Raw genomic sequence first — 7,042 nt, forward strand, 5'->3', positions numbered from 1 at the left:
GACGCGACAAAGTTGGCAAAAAACGACTCTAACTTACCTCATTTTCTCAAGCCTGATTTTGATATATGATACGCAGGGACCTGTAACTAGACCGTTTGTAAGCAGCCAGACCAATCGGATGGACCCAACCATCCGCCAGACCGACTTAAAGTTTCGATATGAGCATTAGTAGAATTGAAATATTCCGGGTCTATAAAAGCTAAAAACTTGAATTTTCTACATTAAGCTACGTGTATATTGTATACTTGACGTAATAAGCGACTTTCAAAAATTTTACTTCTAAGGAAATAAAAAAATGAAAGTTTATATGTGGTGTAAGATTAATTTTAAGCTATGAATTTTATTTACACTGCGTAAGTACATGTGTATTTTATTATAAATATAACTTTTACCAGACGCGACAAAGTTGGCAAAAAACGACTCTAACTTACCTCATTTTCTCAAGCCTGATTTTGGTATATAATACGCAGGGACCTGTAACTAGACCGTTTGTAAGCAGCCAGGCCAATCGGATGGACCCAACCATCCGCCAGACCGACTTAAAGTTTCGATATGAGCATTAGTAGAATTGAAATATTCCGGGACTATAAAAGCTAAAAACTTGAATTTTCTACATTAAGCTACGTGTATATTGTATACTTGACGTAATAAGCGACTTTCAAAAATTTTACTTCTAAGGAAATAAAAAAATGAAAGTTTATATGTGGTGCATGATTAATTTTAAGCTGTGAAATTTATTTACACTGCGTAAGTACATGTGTATTTTATTATAAATATAACTTTTACCAGACGCGACAAAGTTGGCAAAAAACGACTCTAACTTACCTCATTTTCTCAAGCCTGATTTTGGTATATGATACGCAGGGACCTGTAACCAGACCGTTTGTAAGCAGCCAGACCAATCGGATGGATCCAACCATCCGCCAGACCGACTTAAAGTTTCGATATGAGCATTAGTAGAATTGAAATATTCTGGGTCTATAAAAGCTAAAAACTTGAATTTTCTACATTAAGCTACGTGTATATTGTATACTTGACGTAATCAGCGACTTTCAAAAATTTTACTTCTAAGGAAATAAAAAAATGAAAGTTTATATGTGGTGCAAGATTAATTTTAAGCTATGAATTTTATTTAAACTGCGTAAGTACATGCGTATTTTATTATAAATATAACTTTTACCAGACGCGACAAAGTTGGCAAAAAACGACTCTAACTTACCTCATTTTCTCAAGCCTGATTTTGATATATGATACGCAGGGACCTGTAACTAGACCAGTTGTAAGCAGCCAGACCGATCGGATGGACCCAACCATCCGCCAGACCGACTTAAAGTTTCGATATGAGCATTGGTAGAATTGAAATATTCCGGGTCTATAAAAGCTAAAAACTTGAATTTTCTACATTAAGCTACGTGTATATTGTATACTTGACGTAATAAGCGACTTTCAAAAATTTTACTTCTAAGGAAATAAAAAAATGAAAGTTTATATGTGGTGCAAGATTAATTTTAAGCTATGAATTTTATTTACACTGCGTAAGTACATGCGTATTTTATTATAAATATAACTTTTACCAGACGCGACAAAGTTGGCAAAAAACGACTCTAACTTACCTCATTTTCTCAAGCCTGATTTTGGTATATGATACGCAGGGACCTGTAACCAGACCGTTTGTAAGCAGCCAGACCAATCGGATGGACCCAACCATCCGCCAGACCGACTTAAAGTTTCGATATGAGCATTAGTAGAATTGAAATATTCTGGGTCTATAAAAGCTAAAAACTTGAATTTTCTACATTAAGCTACGTGTATATTGTATACTTGACGTAATAAGCGACTTTCAAAAATTTTACTTCTAAGGAAATAAAAAAATGAAAGTTTATATGTGGTCCAAGATTAATTTTAAGCTATGAATTTTATTTAAACTGCGTAAGTACATGCGTATTTTATTATAAATATAACTTTTACCAGACGCGACAAAGTTGGCAAAAAACGACTCTAACTTACCTCATTTTCTCAAGCCTGATTTTGATATATGATACGCAGGGACCTGTAACTAGACCATTTGTAAGCAGCCAGACCAATCGGATGGACCCAACCATCCGCCAGACCGACTTAAAGTTTCGATATGAGCATTAGTAGAATTGAAATATTCCGGGTCTATAAAAGCTAAAAACTTGAATTTTCTACATTAAGCTACGTGTATATTGTATACTTGACGTAATAAGCGACTTTCAAAAATTTTACTTCTAAGGAAATAAAAAAAATGAAAGTTTATATGTGGTGCAAGATTAATTTTAAGCTATGAATTTTATTTACACTGCGTAAGTACATGTGTATTTTATTATAAATTTAAAGAAGAAAAGTAAATTAAACTTTTTTTTCGGTCGTCGAACAAGGTGGTTTAAAATTAGTTTTAAGATCGATCCTTTTTAATGTGTGAGCGAGGGACCTCACACTATGTATAAAGGCACTATGTGTATGTTGCATATAATGTCAAATCCCTCGCATACTACAAAAGTTATTTAAGCATTTATATAAGCTCAGTTAAAATGAGGTGGAAAGTATAAGTGTATATGTTGTGTACACACGTAAAGTATTCTAAAATTTTTATAACGGCATACATGTATTTGAAGAATGCCAAAAATGTATTCGTGTCTGAAAATTCAGCATCTCCGACATGGGTTATAACGGGGTTGATGATGTTCGTATTGAGTACAAATGTTTAAACTTCCTAAACTTGTAATTCTAAAGTTCGTCACTTAGGTATGTTACCATGTTTTGTAGGAGAAAGGAAATTCGTTTAGTTATATACCGTTGTAACATTGATTGTTTACTTCTTTGAATTGAATATTTAATTTATAATGCACTGTACCAATTTGTTTTTTCCTTGTTTACGTTATTTATATTATAAAATTCAATTCGTTATTCAAGTTTTTAGCTTTTATAGACCCGGAATATTTCAATTCTACTAATGCTCATATCGAAACTTTAAGTCGGTCTGGCGGATGGTTGGGTCCATCCGATTTTTCTGGCTGCTTACAAATGGTCTAGTTACAGGTCCCTGCGTATCATATATCAAAATCAGGCTTGAGAAAATGAGGTAAGTTAGAGTCGTTTTTTGCCAACTTTGTCGCGTCTGGTAAAAGTTATATTTATAATAAAATACACATGTACTTACGCAGTGTACATAAAATTCATAGCTTAAAATTAATCTTGCACCACATATAAACTTTCATTTTCTTATTTCCTTAGAAGCAAAATTTTTGAAAGTCGCTTATTACGTCAAGTATACAATATACACGTAGCTTAATGTAGAAAATTCAAGTTTTTAGCTTTTATAGACCCAGAATATTTCAATTCTACTAATGCTCATATCGAAACTTTAAGTCGGTCTGGCGGATGGTTGGGTCCATCCGATTGGTCTGGCTGCTTACAAACGTTCTGGTTACAGGTCCCTGCGTATCATATACCAAAATCAGGCTTGAGAAAATGAGGTAAGTTAGAGTCATTTTTTGCCAACTTTGTCGCGTCTGGTAAAAGTTATACTTATAATAAAATACACATGTACTTACGCAGTGTAAATAAAATTCATAGCTTAAAATTAATCTTGCACCACATATAAACTTTCATTTTTTTATTTCCTTAGAAGTAAAATTTTTGAAAGTCGCTTATTACGTCAAGTATACAATATACACGTAGCTTAATGTAGAAAATTCAAGTTTTTAGCTTTTATAGACCCGGAATATTTCAATTCTACTAATGCTCATATCGAAACTTTAAGTCGGTCTGGCGGATGGTTGGGTCCATCCGATTGGTCTGGCTGCTTACAAACGGTCTAGTTACAGGTCCCTGCGTATCATATATCAAAATCAGGCTTGAGAAAATGAGGTAAGTTAGAGTCGTTTTTTGCCAACTTTGTCGCGTCTGGTAAAAGTTATATTTATAATAAAATACACATGTACTTACGCAGTGTAAATAAAATTCATAGCTTAAAATTAATCTTGCACCACATATAAACTTTCATTTTTTTATTTCCTTAGAAGTAAAATTTTTGAAAGTCGCTTATTACGTCAAGTATACAATATACACGTAGCTTAATGTAGAAAATTCAAGTTTTTAGCTTTTATAGACCCGGAATATTTCAATTCTACTAATGCTCATATCGAAACTTTAAGTCGGTCTGGCAGATGGTTGGGTCCATCCGATTGGTCTGGCTGCTTACAAACGGTCTAGTTATAGGTCCCTGCGTATCATATATCAAAATCAGGCTTGAGAAAATGAGGTAAGTTAGAGTCGTTTTTTGCCAACTTTGTCGCGTCTGGTAAAAGTTATGGCCGGCGGAAACGGTCTGGCATTGATGATAACCAATTTCTAACAACGTGCTCTAACACATATATAAAAATCAGCCTTGAGAATTTAAGGAAAGTAAGCACTTTTTTTTTTCACCTTCATCACTTGATAGCAAAAAATTGGCCGATGGGCCGAACTAGAAAATATGCACACATTAAACGCCGATGTGAACTCTACATTGTCCCAAAGTTTCATCCTTGAGAATTTGAGGAAGGTCTGGCGGGCCTGGGCTCTTGATCTATTACAGTTTTTGGAAGAGTTGTTACTCATTTGAGGTCGGGATTGTTGTAGGCCAGTGGGTGCTACGATAATGTTCCTTATTTCCCGGTTTTTTGCCTCAGCCCATTTGCCGGAGGTCCGCTAGGCAATTGCCTCCACTCCAATTCTTGAGATTAATTAATCTCAAGAATTGGAGTGGATACCAGTTTCTATGACAGCGACTGCCATCTCAGTGTACGCTTTTACCGCTGCACGCTGGGACAGTAGTTGGCCAGTGTAAGCTAGCAAGGTTTTACTGTCTCAATTTTAGCATGATGCGTACCTGCGTTTAAAGACAAGTGTGCAAAAAGTGAGGTTATAGAGGAAGACTGCAACATGCTTAGATAAGCGCCCTTATCAGCTTCATGGTGCTCCCACACTGGGCCGTTATAAATTTTATATAATACGAATTAAGTTACGTATAACATCGTGTGACAGGGACAGCGCACATTCGTGGGAGTCCAATCAGACTTAAGGGAGATACCTATACGGGCACTGTGAATGTCACGTCGCACGCTGTATGGCGTTGTATGGCACAGCACAATGAACATCATACTTTTTTACCGAAGGAAGTAGTTTAAAAAATAATATGTCTTCACTCCCAATTCGGAAGACCTATAAGTATACATATACAACTAAACACAATACACTCTTTTTCTTTGGGCAGTCGTGTAAAAAAAGGTGAAAGCTTCAGCTTTCGGCGTAGAGCTTTTGGTGTCGCTCAAGGACACAGTAACACGCAATTTATTCCGTACGCGATTGTCTCCGAGTTAATTAACGCACATTCCTCACCCGGCCATCTCCGCCATATTTGTCGCTAATCTGTTTTAAATTACAGTCTTACCGAATGTTGGGAAGTCATGATTTTGGAAGGATTTTAATGATAATTTATTGTCTATGAGAATGTTTTGTGTATTTATTTATTATTTATTTCTCTAATACGACGACGAATGTACTTATTCATCTTGGTACTCGTCATGTGGTTCGAACCCCTGCTTGTACCAATGACTTTTTCGGAACTTATGTGCGAAATGTAATTTGATATTAAATTTGCTAGTCGCTTTTCGGTGAAGGAAAACATCGTGAGGAAACCGGACTAATCCCAATAAGGCCTATTACATAGTTACCTTCCGGCTTGGAAGCTCAGATGAAAACCGCTTTCGTAAAACTAGTGCGTACGCCTACCTCTAGTATTAGGATTATTTAGTTGTGAAAGCGGACACCTGGCTCCCATGAGCTGTGGAAAATGCCGGGATAACGCAAAGATGATGGTACTGGTAAACGTGAGTGTAGATATAGGTAAATTCAAAACGTGTGGACGGTCAATGAAGGAAAGCCAGAGCTGTGGCAGAGCTGAGAAATCAACGGGTTCCCCTAGGGTACAACCTGTTGCGGAGGAGTGCCGAAACGTGCCTGCGACCTCGTCCTATAGCCCTGAGGCGGCAATCGAGGGGTTTTAGTGGGTAAACCATGAGTCTCATTAGCCTGTATGGGAGTCCCACATAACCATCCCAGGCTGGTCCCTGCGCCTGAGATGGTATGCGTAACGCGTTTCCCCTCGATTAATCTGATCGATATAGACACATTGGAGAGTAAGACCCTTATCGACTCTTGGGAGCTCTCGGGACCTTGTCTTCACTGATTTCTACTGTGCTGTTGATGAAATTCTGGGAATGCGCCACCTAACATTAATTGTAATATAATGAACACCTTAATATTATTAAGGTGTTAAGTGTCAGGATGTCATGCAATTAGCTGCTTGCGTGTCCGTTACTTGATTCGATTAAAGAGTAAATGTCAGGGAATGTGGGGATATTAGAATTTTATTAGTGGGTATGCAAAGTGGTATGGCTAATAAGATAATATGCAGCGTTCCAGGGCTATGTGATCCTTATGCGTCATATTACACTGAATTACATCAGAATTTCTGATGAAATTTCAAATATAAGACTTGAAGAATAAGGAACCTTCTGTAAAGCCACATAATCCTCGTCCTGTCCAATGTCATTTTAAAAGAACATTCCATTTTTTGCAAGTTATTAATTAATTAAAAGTGTGTAGGTATGTATAGGCTAACGTTAAACTGAAAATTGTTATTTTTTTTAAAACGTACCTAATAACTATAAAAATCAATCTTATTCACTAAATGATTGGGTTTAAATTTTGATGGCTCAAACTGTATATGGTGGGCAGGAAGAGGCAAAGGGGTTGCTAGCTAGTAGCTATCTGCTATAGCCACAGTATAATAAATAGTACTATCGTACAGTATGGCCACTCCCGCTCCCCGCTGAAAGTGCCGCCCACCCCCTCTCGGTTACCTCACAGTTACCGCCTGTCAAAAACGCGAACAGTCGACCTGTCATATTTCACTCATACAAGCATAGTACGCGTTCATCTAAACGAGCTTAGACTGTGCTAGGAACGCGCCTCT

The sequence above is a fragment of the Leguminivora glycinivorella genome, chromosome 5 (assembly GCF_023078275.1).
Source record: "Leguminivora glycinivorella isolate SPB_JAAS2020 chromosome 5, LegGlyc_1.1, whole genome shotgun sequence".
NCBI classification, from domain to species: domain Eukaryota; kingdom Metazoa; phylum Arthropoda; class Insecta; order Lepidoptera; family Tortricidae; genus Leguminivora; species Leguminivora glycinivorella.